This window comes from Xenopus tropicalis, chromosome 6 (genome assembly GCF_000004195.4).
Source record: "Xenopus tropicalis strain Nigerian chromosome 6, UCB_Xtro_10.0, whole genome shotgun sequence".
In the NCBI taxonomy this organism is placed as follows: Eukaryota; Metazoa; Chordata; class Amphibia; order Anura; family Pipidae; genus Xenopus; species Xenopus tropicalis.
In genome coordinates this window covers 79555778-79570924 of record NC_030682.2, presented here as the reverse complement: position 1 = coordinate 79570924, position 15147 = coordinate 79555778, and the positions used below count along the sequence as shown (strand labels likewise).

Sequence of the window (15147 nt, the reverse complement as noted above, 5' to 3'; positions counted from 1 at the left end):
ATTTCACTGAAATCGCGCCGTCGTGTATGCCATCCCCCTGGCGATTTACATTTTCGCCGGTGGGATGGCATTTTAGGAAGATGAGTCGCCTGCGAACAGGGAGATTTGTCGTGGGCGACTAATCTCCCCGTGTGCCAGAGCCCTAAAATATCAACTCTGTTGTCTTACAAAACCAAATAATGTCTTAGAATAATATGGTACTTCTACTCTTCAAAATCCAAAACATACCTAAAGTATGATTACATTTAAAGTGATTAATATTACTGTTATTAATATTACTGTCTTTAAGACAGTATTGAAACAGTAGTATACTACAGTGAAGACTTTTGGTATAATGATTTAATGGTATAATGTATTTTCTTTGCACTGCTATTAGACTATTCCTTTTGAGATTAGTTTCCTGATTTGCTCTGTTGGTTCCTTAAAATCTTTGTCTTCTTCAAGCTTATATAAAGTCAGCAACAATGAATTTCTGACCTCCAACACCATTTAACTGCATCAGAAAAGGCTTATGGTAATCAGGCCGAAACTGCATTTCAAGTAAACATCAGTTCAAACAGCTCCCCCCAGTCCACTAAATAGTCACTGTCTATGGCATTTTACAGCAGCCCCTACCATATCACAGACTGCCAATCTGGAGCTGATGGTAATAAACTGTTAGGGCAGTGGTACACGGAGAGATTAGTTGCCCGCGACAAATCTTCATTGTCGCGGGCGACTAATCTCCTCAAAATGCCATCCCACCAGCTAGAATGTAAATCACCAGTGGGATGGCATACACATCGTTGCGATGTCCCACAGTCGCCCGAAGTCAACTTGGGGCGACTGCTGGACATCGCAGCAATGAGTATGACATCCCACCGGTAATTTGCATTGTAGCTGTGGGATGGCATTGCTGGGTGATTAGTCGCCCGCAACAACAAAGATTTGTCTTATCTCCTTGTGTACCACTGCCCTTAAGGCAGAAAATATCTATATTTAAAATCTAAAACAATTATCAATCCCTTGATCATGCATGACTATTTAAGGTGGCTATGCGTGCATTTATATAGCTTTGCAGTGTGGCTGATTTGTGCCTTACATTATGTATGAGTTACTTTTAAATTATCATCCTGTGATTCCAGTGCAAACACATACCTTTCAACAGCCCCATTTAGGGGAGAAAGTACCAAATTGCTTGGTGGAAGGGTTTGGCATGTCTAACTAAGCATATGCAGTGTGGATAAGAGGGGATCTCTATTTTGTCTTGTTTTTTAATATTATCATCTTAAAATATACCAGTTAATTCATTCAATATTCAGTAAAATAAGCGCCCAACGCATGTGGGATGACGTAGTCTTAAGGTGGCCATACACGGGCCGATTCTAGCTGCCGATATCAGCTCCTTAGACGAATTTGGCTGCTAATCGGCCCGTGTAGGGGCACTAACAACGGGCCTGCCCGACCGATATCTGGCCTAAAATCGGGCAGATATCGATCGGGCAGGTTAAAAAATGTTGTCGGATGCGGTCCCCGAACCGACTTTGCCTATACCCGTCGTTATAATCCGATCGTTTGGCCCCAGGGCTAACTGCAAGAGAGGACTGGGGGAATATGGCCAGAGGCATGCTGTTCTGTGCACAGAATATTATATCTCTGCATATGTCAATATATTTATATATTTCTGGGATTTCTGCAGGAGAACAGGAATGATCAAAATTCCAGTATATACTAACAGCCAGTTACAATTCAAGTAAATGAACTACTGTATATGTCGTTTGACCATGTCAGTTTCCCCTATGAGGTGCCCAATCTACAATAACCCTATGAAATGATAAAATAACCAAGGCATTGGAAATCCATTTCCCCTCAGTTAGCTGAAACAGCACATAGATTTGAAATATCATATTATAATAATCTTTAAATAAATATCTCTAAATGTCAGCAAATATTCTTTTAGTGCAAATCAGCAAATGGCATTAACAAAAAGACAAAATGCTTGCAACATCTTGCTTTAGAATTATTCATATATTTTAAATACGCACATATACATTACATATCCTAAAGTGAGCACCCACAGATGTAGGTACTTGCATTTATCAGTGGAGCAGAAAGACTGCTTTTCTGATGGATGTAGCACTGCCAGTGTTCAACAACACTGTATTTATGAGGGGTGGGCTTGGGGAGGTGTGTAGGTGTACCCTCTCCCACCATCAGCCCCCTAATTTACAAATCATTCAGATGACAATTCCTTGTGTCTATCACGGCTTTGTCCTTAACTTTGCAACAAATTATTAATTCACTGTAGTGCAGTATAATTGCCCCCAGCCCATCAATACCCAAGAATCAAGTGCTGGGTAGATTTTACACATCTGGGTCAACTTATTTTTAGCAGCAGACCAAGTTTCTGCTAGAGGGCAGATATTGGTTATGCAGTGGGGGTCCTGACTGCTGCACAGTTTTACATATGTGTGCAAAATATGTTAAAAGTTTTAGGGATGGGGCCACCTAAAACCTGGTAAAGGGGCTCAGTGTTTTTAAAGTAAATCTCTTTATAATACAACTGATGCAAGATAACATATGAATCTGGACAAGAGAAAGAGAAAACACATAGGTAAACATTGTGAGGTAGAGAGTAATAAAAGGCTATGCAGCTCTTTTTTTATACATGGCAAGAGCCCAACTGCTGGCATGCACCATGTCAATAAATTTCACAAGGAAATACTCCTTTGTATGTATGGGGAAAGAATTCTTTCATCATGTCACAGTTCTCAAAACTGTAATACTGTGCACTCAGTTCAGGTATGTGGAAGTCAAAATCAAGATCAAAACATCTTCAGAAAATTCCCCAGGGCTTCACAAGGTATACACAGAGTTAAATCGAGGGCAGCTGATATGTGGAACACGGAATGACTGTTCAATGAACTTGAAAGATATAAGACTCTAAATTAACATTTAATAAAGGGAACCATGTGATTTCAGTAAATGTTTGAACACAAGGTTCATTTATTTTCCTGTTTGACCAGTGCAAGAGAACATTGCTGCAGATCTATGGGGCGGGGCAGGGCAGGCTTATCCGAAAGAAACGTTTTTGGAGAATATTTCCTGCTTTGCATTAGTACACCTAACTTACAAAAACCAACATAATTGGTGTAACTATTGGGGTAGGAGCTGCTACTGCTGCTACTCTTCATGCGGTTGATAGTGTGCAATATCAGTGGGTAGTGTATGCTTGGAGTGTGGGGCGTTGCAGAGGGAGTTTCAGTTTCAGTGTGTATGGCAGCCTCTGAATCCTGATTGATATACATGTACTATGAATTTCAATCAGTTTACCTATCAGTCATGCTGGAAAATGTTATCTGCCAACACACCGCAACAACCAAAGTACAATGCATCATGAAGTGAAAAGGAATGTCAACTCCAAAACAATAGAAATGTGACCATACCATGTACAGCCAATTGTATGTTATCTGTCCATTTAGCTCACAAGCTGATCAAACAGATAACATAGACCAGGGGATCCCAACCTTTTTTACCCGTAAGCAGCATCTAAATATAAAAAAAAGTTGGGTAGCAATGCAAGCATGAAAAAAGGCCACTGGGACAGCATCAAAGGGGTTGGTGAGCAGCATTTTGCTCACAAGCCACTAGTTGGGGATCACTGGCATAGACTATCAGCAATCTAATGCCACCTCTGTTACTTAAAAAGTGGAGTAGTTTTCAGAAGGACCCCCTAGTGTTTAAAAGAGGGAAAGGCATATACAAATTATAAACTCCTGTACAGGTATGGGACCTATTATCCAGAATGCTCGGGACCTGGGGATTTCCAGATAAGGGATCGTTTCCGTAATTTGGATCTCCATACCTTTAGGGGCGTATTTATTATGCTGTGTAAAATTAATTCGCCGAAAAAACGGAGTAAAAAGCTGTGTAAAATAAATGGAAAAGATCGCCATCTGAATGCCGGATATTTTAATGAATTGAAATAAACAAAAAAAAATATTTGAGTGTAGTACAGAAGTTTATCATTTGTATAATTTGTCGCCTCTGCCCAATGCCCTGGAGAGCACAGAATTGTAAAGACCAAACAGATTTTCAAGGGGTGGTTCAATTTAATGAATGTGCCCCTCAGTGTGTGGGGCAACAATTTTATGGTTATTGTTCCTTTCTATCCCTTATCTTTCTATTTAGGTGCTCTCTTGTTTATATTCAAAAAATAAAAAAAATAAAGACCAATTGCAATAGCACTCTCTAGTCTACATCATACTAAAAGTTAATTTGAAGGTGAACAACCCGCTTAGAAATATATCACTCATTTATTTATAGTCACACCATGATCCACCCCTGTACTTCCCTCTTTTCAGTATGCCAGGCCATTTTCTTTAATATTAACAATCCCTTCAGAAAAGGGAAAATGAAAAGGTTTAGCATTATTTAAAAGTGCTAAGTAAGTTAAAGTATCTGACTAAATTCATTAGCAGAACCTCAGTGAGGGTTTTTTGGTTTCAATATGAATATATACCAAATACTAGTAATGCTTTTATATTTTAATGACATTTTTTGTCCTCCTTCCTCTTGTCTCTTAACATTCAGCACTTAATCTTGAATGTAAATGTATTTTGTATTTGTTTATAATCTGTTATTGTACTGATTCCTTAGGGGCAGATTTATCAAAATGTTTTAGCTTAATACACAAAAACTCACACATGTTCTATTAATATTGTTTTAATGTGCATACACATAATGCTATATAGATAAACCTATACACATATAATAAATTCCTCATATTTTTTTTTATCTTTCTATATTTTTTATTTTTCACACCTATACTGGGGCCAAATCCCTTAGGCCAGTGCTGTCCAACTGGCGGCCTGCGGGCCGCATGCGGCACGCGACCCCCCTCTGTGTGGCCCCCCACCTGTCTGGCTGCTTTGATTGCTTACTCTTGTGTAAGCTTTAAATGGTATCAGTACTGTGATTAACTGCCCCCCCCCCCCCCCCCCGCATGGCTCACACCTCAGATTCAGGCTGTAAACCCTCTGTATTGTTTAATAATGTAATCCCCTGTGTTGTGCACACCTTTTAATCTCTGTTCACCCCCTGCAGTGTTCACAACTCAGTCTCAGACTGTAATCACCCACATTGTTCCCCTGTTCACACCTCAGACTGTCGGAGCAGTAGAAACCCACAAATAATCCCTGCACACTACAAAAATAACATATACTGAGGTGGTACTGCAATTAAAAAGTTTTTTAATATACAGTTATTGTGCAGACTGTAGAAGCAGTGCCAGCATTGTGTCACTGTATGCTGCCTGTGTGTGCCATACACACAGGCAGGGTAGGGCAGGCAGAGTATGGCACACACAGGCAGGGTAGGGCAGGCAAAGTATGGCACACACAGGCAGGGTAGGGCAGGCAGAGTATGGCACACACCGGCAGGGTAGGGCAGGCAGAGTATGGCACACACAGGCAGAATAGGACAAGCAGAGTATGGCACACACAGGCAGGGTAGGGCAAGCAGAGTATGGCACATGCAGGCAGAGTAGGGCAGGCAGAGTATGGCACACACAGGCAGGGTAGGGAAGGCAGAGTATGGCACACACAGGCAGGGTAGGGAAGGCAAAGTATGGCAGGTTTTTGCTGTACTACAACCATTAATATGGGTATGGTCATGTGATAACATGTTTCAAGTGGGTGCGGTTTCAAAAAGGGTAGTGGTCAAAACTGGCTTCTATTATCGGCCCTCCACCACGTAGGTCGGAAAAAATTCCGGCCCTCGGTACCACAGAAGTTGGACAGCACTGCCTTAGGCTAATGCCAGACGAGGCGTAGGGCGGATATTTTCGGCAAGCGGAAAAACGCTTGCTGAAAATACCGCCCTACGCCTCCTACATGTGCCTGCACCCGAATGAATGGAATACGCTCCGGTGCAGGCACATGTAGCCGAAATACGCATAAAAACACAAGACTTTGCATTCCCTCACGTTTTTATGTGTATTTTGGCTACATGTGCCTGCACAGGAGCGTATCTCATTCATTCGGGTGCAGGCACATGTAGGAGGCGTAGGGCGTTATTTTCAGCAAGCACTTTTCCGCTTGCCGAAAACATCCACCCTAAGCCTCGTCTGGCATTAGCCTTAAGTTGGGAAAACATAGAGCTATAGAATGTCCATCCTAATGCAATTTGGTCACACAGGTGGAGAAATCAAGAGTAGGACATGATGTGAGGGAAAGAAGTTTCAATGTCTGTTTACGTAAGCCAAATTGTTCCAAGGGTCTACATGTACATATTGGATCCTATAGCTCGGTTAAAAGTCTAACCAAAAATTAATATAATATTCATTGTTCAAGCTTTATTGGTCTATTTTTGACCCTCAGTTATCCACTTTCCCAAATTTATGTCAGAGCTGTCCAACTGGAGGCCTAGCTGAAAGTTCAAAAGGTTAGTCGCAAGTGACTAATTTCCTTGACTGCAGCTACCAGCAAATATAGTGAATTGTCAGTGGGAAGGCATATGCATTGCTTCATTTTCTGAAGTTGTGCAAAGTTTCCTTGAAGAAAACATCCCACAACTACGGAATACGAAATGATGCATATGCATTCCCACCGGCGATTCACTTTATTGCCAGTAAGAAGGAATTTCGAGAAGATTAGTGAATAATTTAACTGAGGGTGAATAATTTAACTGGGGGTGAATAACTTTCCTGCCATGGCTCTAAAGGAGGTAACCACTGCTCTTTAACTTCCTTGTAACTTCATGAGCAAGTGAGATTGTTGTTGCTTCTGTTTTATTGTTCCCCTTTTCTTTATCTTAGTCTCTGACAAAAACTATAGAAATGTTAACACCTCAATATTGCAACCACTAGTTTAGTACAGATGGCTACTATATAATATACACTGCTGGGACAGTGGCAAATAAAATAATACATTATTAAAAAAATCACCTTAGAGATCCATGACCTGTATATAGGCACTCAGATTTTAACGGTGAGGAAATTCTTACTGACTAATCACGCTATATAATTTATAGCATCGGGACTAGTGATGAGGGAATTTTTAGCCAGGCATGGATTTGAAGTGAATTTCCACACTTTAGCATTTGGCATTTTAATTAAATAAAAGAGTGCTACAGCATGGCTATTAATAAATAAATTTTATTGCATTTTTACATTTTTATTGGAACAGAAAAGGAAACTTTCTAATAAGTAAGCTGGTATATTTAATGGAGATAAAATGTTTGATGGCTGTTGGTCAAGGGCTGCAAGCAGCAGGGCATCAGTAAGCACTGACCATTTTTTCATTAAATGCCTTATTATACTGAAGTTCACCTGCTTGAGGGTAGTTCTGTTCCAAATTTCTTGGGGCAGTGTGGGCCCACCAATGAGATATATTAAAGCAGCCCTGACAACAATGCTCATGGTGCTATGCATAAGCATATGATTGATTCGGTGCTTGCACTTACGCAAATAAGCCTTTATATTTTTCATGCTTCATGCAAATAATAATATCTTTTCTTGCAAATTGTGTCAGTTGCTAATATAATACACCATAAATCTTAGTTCCACATTAGTCACATTAGTACAAAAGCACCGATAGTTGCAAAAAAAAAAAACAGAAGAACTGCATTTCTATACCACTAAGATAAATTATTGAATTACTGTTCCTACATGTGATAACATTGGTGCAAATGATTTACCTTAATTACCAAACTTAATACATGTGAAAGACATTTTTATTTGTGCACAAACAATAGATGAATAAGCATTTGGTAGTTCATACCCTTGTGGTGCTTTGTCTGAATAGCTCTTTTTAGAGAAACATGTAAAGCTAAAATCCTGTCACTGGGCAATGTCTAACTTACATTTTATAAGCATTATCAGACATATCCTAGCTTGTTGGCCAGATTGGATGAAATGATGGAGGATTCACAGGGCCTCCTTAACTGGCAAGCCTCTAGATGAATATCCCTGTTCTACAAGAATTTTGTTATTTGCTGCTCTCCTCCTCACCCAGACATATGCAACTGCCACCTACAGCCATTTTACATCACCACAACATGAAAGCAGCCAATGTTTCATGATTACGTAGTTGGGGCTAAATAATTTTTGGCAAATGTGACTCTGGGATTTGTAGTTAAAAAATGCCACCTTTTAATCATCTCTGCTAGAATAAATAAAGATACACAAATATGGGATATAATGAGAAAGCATGAATGAAAGAAATAAGGATTGTTCCAGTATCTTGTTAGACACATAAAACACTTTATAAAGGGCAGCCCACTGGATCCATATAATAAAAATGAATTTGTGCATTAAATGTCTTGTTCCTCATGTGTGCTACTCTTTCATTGTCAAAGTACTTCTTCAACCCTGTTTCTATGGCAACTGTGTTCTACAAACAGGTTTTTTTAAAACCTTTACATATGTATTTAGGTCATAAAGCAAAGCAAGTGTTGATGTGAAATACAAGCTGACTGCCTGTGATACGCTGATGTTAATAGATGCCGTTTGCTTCCAATAGATAGTAATAAACAGTGCATTTAATTCTAATATCACAGAGCACTCAGAACTGTCTCAGTACAGCAGGAGCTAGCAGTGTCGACCATTTTGTCCACGAAGCAGTGTAATGGTCTCATTAATGCTCATGCTGGTGAGATGCTGCGCATCATTCACTCGCTCGTTTCTGTCTCTGTCACACACTGCTGCCAGCACATGGCATCTAAACCCCACTGGCATGCTTATGAAAGAAGTTTTTAGGTAAATTGCAATGGGATTTTAAAATTCACATTCTAAACCGGAGAACATATGTAATATAATGATAATATGGATGCACTTGAGCCCCCATGCACAACCATGGTACGTGCATTCCTCCACCATTTCTGATTGTAAGCTACTAGAAATGGTAGCTAAGCAAAGAAGATTTGGAGATTCCCAGTCCTAGATAAAGGTTATAAGAGTATTTAAGAAACATAATATCAGACTCCATAATGATGTCACTTACTATATTTCACATAACATAACAAATTAGTCTTTAGAGAAATATTTTAAAGGGCCATTTTGCACTGACAATGGCATAATTATGACCCTTACAAGCGGTACAGTGTGCAAAGTACAATTTTCAAATGCAAACTACAAGGTTTTTTTTTAAAAAACTGCCGCTATTTTGAGTGCGCTTTTAAGTGAACCAGGTGCAATTTACTACTAACATTTTTAGAATATGTATTTTGTCGCTTCCAACATGCCAATGAGGCAAATCTGTAGCGGATATTGAACCTTGTTTTTTTCTGCCACAACCAGGATGGTGGTTATTCTAAGGGCTGGAGCATTGGTACATTTGTGCACTATTCATCATAGCAGACTGGATGGGCCCACTGGCGCTCAGCAAAACTATGCAAATGTAAAAGGAGCCTCCATAAAAAAATAATGACTGGCATTAGCTAAAAACTAGAAAATGCAAGTTCAGGCCCAAGTTACAAACACCCACATCTCTCCTGCATACTGTTCCAGATGTGGTAATTTGGAGAGCAACCAAACAATGTCCCTCACCATTTGAGTCACCCCAATGTCCACCTTATGCAATAGACTAATGAGTCAAAGTAACCAATTAAATATGATTTATTCAATAATATTTCTGCATTTCAATAATAACCAATATCAACCAGTATCAAGCTAGCAGAGACATGCATTCAGAATTCAGTAAATAAAGTGAGTAAAAGGTAATAGGACTTGAAGTTTTCAAAGGACAATTTTCAAATGTAAACAATGCAGAGTTTTTCTCAGAAGTAGCACACTTTTTATTAAGTTGTGGCACACAGTTTCAAAGTAGAGATGATGTTAATTCTGGCACACCCATATGCACAGCATTAACAAGTGACATTAGCGTCCAGTTAACTTGGAATTCATGGATGCAATCCACTAGAGGTAGCTGGGAATTACTGCTATGTATCATTTAATGGAGCAAGATCCAGTTTCAACCTAGCCTGAAAACACATGCAACAATCTGGCTTAATAGTGTGAAAATGGCTTGTTTTGCATTCTGAAATGATTAAACTGGATTGCCATATATAAAGCTTTTTTACATATAGCGATCCCCGTTTATCTGGATTAAAAGATATATAGTGGCATCACTTGCAGAATATGCCACAAAGCAGTACAACTGTCATTACCCTAATACTTTTAATTTAAGCAAGCTGCTAATGGGTGCTTTAGAGGTGATAATACAGTCAATAGACAATCCTTTTTAAAACTCAAAAGGGAGAGTACTAACCACAATCAATTAACAGCTTTAGATTTTGTCAGTCATAGCAAGCTTAACAGTGCTAACAATACACTCTACTTTGGTCAAGCAAATGGCTTTCTACACTTATGAAAGGCCAGCAAGCCTAAAGTTATAATTATTGGATTTAGAAAGTAAAAAGAAAAAAACATAATGCCACGGTGGCAAACAGGTGCAGTTTGAATATGTAAGGCTGATGCCACACCAGGCGTAGGGCTGATTTTTTCCGCTTGCCGAAAAAATCAACCCTACGCCTGGTGTGGCATCAGCCTAAGGGATGCTGTCTATATTGTGTAATTTTAAAATATAAAGATATTAACTTTGACTCATTTATTATCACCTGGCAAATTCACACCTGGACAGTAACCCATGGCAACCAATTATTTTTTTAGCTTCATTGCTCTACCCGCAGCTACCTGTAAAAAAGGCCCATTGCTGATCATCCACAGTTTTTTATGTGTTACTGCCCAGGTGCACATTTGACCAGTGTTAGTAAACGTTTCCTAAGGGAAGCTAGAGTCTCTTACCTGTAAAACTACATGAGGCCTTATACATATATTATAACAGAGTGGGACAATAATATAAAATACACTCCTTCCTTGAGCTTCTGCATGCTTCTCATTGAATACCAGCTCTAAACAAAATCAACAAACCCCCAGTGCGGTAGGTAGGTTGATTTTTTTCATGATCACTGGTTATCCTGGCTGGCTACATTAGCTGCATGGTATAGCAGAGACTATTTTTTTATTATTTTAGATGTATCTTTCTATCCTAATTTGTATTTAGTTAGATATTATTTGACTTATTTTGATTAGTATAAAACAAAATTCAACACTTGCAAACAGCGTGTAAATATGCAAAGATGCAATTTGATACAGTTTTGGGTTTGTTTCAGCCTACATGGGTCCATACTGCAAACCAACCAGGATCTGCTCAATTGATGTTGTCATTCCCTTTCTACAACTATATTTGTGGAGATTGTTTTATGTGACATAATTTCCCTTTGTGAGCACAGCCCACAAATTGGCATCGCCCTGTGCTACCTAGGGAGCCTGTTTCCTAATACATTTTTTTACAGTGGATTAGCTCCAGGCACATTTTTTAACTGAATGAAAATGGTTTAATTTGTCATGTTACTTCTAGCAAGAATTCCATTTCATAGCAGTTCACTGGAGCTTGTGCCACTATTGCAAATTACCCTATCCTCATTGTGTCTCTGACAGAACCACCTATCCGATTGAAACTGAACAATCAATGACCTAGTTAAAACTGATGAAGCAAATAGAATATTATGGCAGCCGTTGCACTGACTCATTCTATTCTTTGCTGGGCACAGCTTTTAATGATGTGTGATCCAACTTTCTGGTTATTTTCCTGATGCAATGGAAAGACTGGCCAGTTATTATAGACAGTAGGATACAGCTAAGTCATAGGCCCTTTTCTCTATGCACTCAACAAAATATTGATTTACCCAGGTTGTTTTTTTGTGGATTTGTATTTTCTCTTAAAAATCTATTTAATTATAAAAATTATTTCTGCATTTAAGACACTCTATAGAGATTGTACCAGGGGCATATACAGTGTGTGTATATATATATATATATATATATATATATATATATGATAACTTTGAAAAAGGTCTCTACTGAGACCGAAACGTTGGTTCAATAGATTACCACTTTTTTCAATTTACAAGACCTGTGACTGCAGTTGAAAAAACACAGCTTTAAACATAAATACAGTATTTTATGCATAAATACATATTGATGGATGGGCATTGGGCAATCTTTCACATTCCAGTTATTTAGGAGGGATTGATGGGGTCCTAGTTACAGTTTCCCTTAAGCAAAAATCCATTTCTCTACCAATTTAGAGGAATGTCAACGTTTCACAAAGATGGAGCATTGGTGTCATTGATTTCCCACAATTCTGAGCACAAAATCTGTAGGTATATTACTGCATTTTGTACATATTTACACTTCTATTTCCAACTCCTAATAACAAACCAACTACTAGAGATGCTCCATTTAATACACTCTGGAGAATTTTAAGGGACTTCAATAGTTCAGCAAAATACTACTGTAATAGTTAGGGTAGGGTTAAGTACAAAATACTTTGAAACTTAATATAAGGACTGAGTAGAAACTATTGTACTACTTTACAGCAGGTCCACTGAGACATAATAAATTGCAGGGGGTCTGTAACTGCTAAAGCTGCAAGACAGACATCTCTCCATCTACTGTTAATGTTTTGCAGGTAGTCTCCACCCCTTCATTAGTGCTGAATGACAGAAACACCCTTTTCCCCCATGGACACCTGATTCTGTATTTTTGCCATGAGGGAAGGGGGTTTCTGACATTCACCTTTTTAGCTCCTTTTACTAACAGTGTAATGGGTGGAGCCTAAGCCTATCTTTTAGGGCCCTAAAACATTATCTGAATATAGTGAGCAAAATAAAAGACAGAGAAAAGGAGATTCCTAACCCTTTAGATTGTAAGTTCTTATGAACAAGGCCCACTGATCACATTTTTATTCTGTAACCTATTGTAAGACAACTGTTTGTTATAAATAAATATAAAGTACTGTGTGACTTGCTGACACTACATAAATTATGATGAAAATGAAGATGAAAAGGAGTTGCAGGAAACAAATGTTAGCAAGCCTATAACCACACCCTGTAAGTATCTGTATTATTGTATTTATTTTACTGTATTTGTAAAAACATAATTTTTTCCCATTCACAATGTCATTTTTAACAGCATATTTTCCCACCATTTAATAGCATATTTCTTCCACTATTAATAATGTGTTGACTTTTAGTGTTTGCTTACCACTGTTGTGTGACAGTTACTGTGTAAATTCTATATAAATAAGGAAAATAGTTGTGTTTTTATTTTAAAAATCTCACTTACTAATATTTGGTAAATTTGCACTAGCGCCATAACTTGTAACAACTAATCAAATTTTAACTTTTAATATTCTCCCTGAAGCTGACTAAATAAAGCAAGATAATCCCTGATTGGTTGCTATGGATTAGTGACATGTGTGAATGTGCCCAGTGTTAGTAAACATGCCCCATTGGGGTTCAAAAATAGTTTTAATGTCACTTAGGCAGCTACTACCAAATGGTTAGCAAACCTGTTTTATTGCTTTTTCTGGGGTCCTAGATAACATAATGACAGCTATTTCTGGTAAGTTACAAGTAGGCACCTATTAATCTCCCCAAAGGTTAAAAAACTGCTTTCCTATTTCCATTTTTTATCAAAAAGAGGATCCCAAATGACGAGTCAAACAGGGCCAAAGTAATTGGGACACAGCCCCCAGATTAAAGGGCAAGTCAAGTAATTTACCAAATGTATCCCAAACTTAACAAAACATCAAAAAGAAAAAATTCAAAAAGAAGAATCCCATTTTATTTGAAAATCCGTATTATAAACATGTGAACCCCAAAAGACACCACCTTACACATTTCATACCCCAACAGTATTTAGTCAGGGGCAGTGCTTTCCTAACCAAATACTCAGATATGAGAATCAAAACAGTGCTGACAGGTTCCAACTAAAGCCACTGCAGTCACTTGGTATTACTGTAACCACTTTTGATCATTAACATTTTGTAAGTGTATTGCATGTAGATATTTACGTTTGAAACGGAAATAATTATCATTCATATTATTGTCCTGTCTTTATTTTCAAAAATACATGATGTGATAAGTGGCATTTTATATGTGGGACAAAGGCAACAGGGATACATGAAAATTAATAGTATTCTGCACAAGCTTCACTTCCATCCTTAATATACAAAAAGATGTATACATACATTTATCTAATAGTATGGAATTGTAAGGTCCACAGTCTATTGTAAAAATATATGATTATAAAAAAAATGTCAAATGCCTCCTTGGCATATAAAGGCATTTCTATAGGCGCGGCTTCTGTAGCTGTCTCCTAGCTCATGTTGCTATGGGGGGTTGCCATGGTTTTTATACCACAGTTATAAAATGCTCAGTCCAATAAAATCAGAATCAATTATGTGATACATGAAAAAGAGTAGCCAGCACATGTCTAGTTCCCATACAGATATACAGCTGCTTTGCATAGTGTTTTTTAATCCTATTCATTGGGATGGTGTTTGAGCATCAGCATCCAATCCGGAATGCATCCTTGCCATGTTCATTTATGGGATGATGCGATCACCAGGCAGAGGATTGGGGGCTATAGGAAGAAAAGTCTCCACGCCCCACTCTTATGGGCATGCGTGAGCCAAAGACAAAGGAATAGGTAATTACAGTTACAGTCTCAATCATTCTGCTGCAGTGTACATTATCTAGCTAGAATTGGGGGTCGTATCAATATATCCCTAAACCCTTGCGGCTCCCCCACCTCAGTAATTTTGTCTAAATAGCCCAATGGCAGCCCCATCACACAGTTTTCATGCATGCAGACTTAATTTTAGTAGTGACAACAGAATCGCTGCTTCTTCACGTGCCCACGATTGGAAAAAAAAGAGGCACAATCAGACAATGGGGTTCAGTGGCCGCTGCAGTTCTACCCTGGGCACATTGTACAGCTGCTGCCTATGTTTTGTGTAGGAACTGCATGAAACACACAGCCATCTGCTGGGAGCAACAGTGTTTGGAAAGCCAATGACATTTTCGTTGTACTAGTGACAGATCGGGATGTAGGTAGACACAATAGGTAGGTACCAATAGGTACAGGTTGCCCTGCACAGAAGCTACTGCCGCTCGCACTGTGCCCAATGAAGGGTCATGCACTGTTAAGCCATCCCTCGGAGCAGAGCTTGCAAGATACGCCCAAAGGATATTAGTGAATCCTAATAATCCAGGCACAAAAACACACATTGAAAAGAAATAGTATGTAGGTCATGCATC

General features: G+C 38.7%; 1 protein-coding gene across 1 annotated transcript in view; it reads right to left on the bottom strand.

The window, feature by feature from the left end:
• Window positions 1–15147, bottom strand: part of basp1 (brain abundant membrane attached signal protein 1) — a 53910-nt gene that overhangs the window by 38147 nt on the left and 616 nt on the right.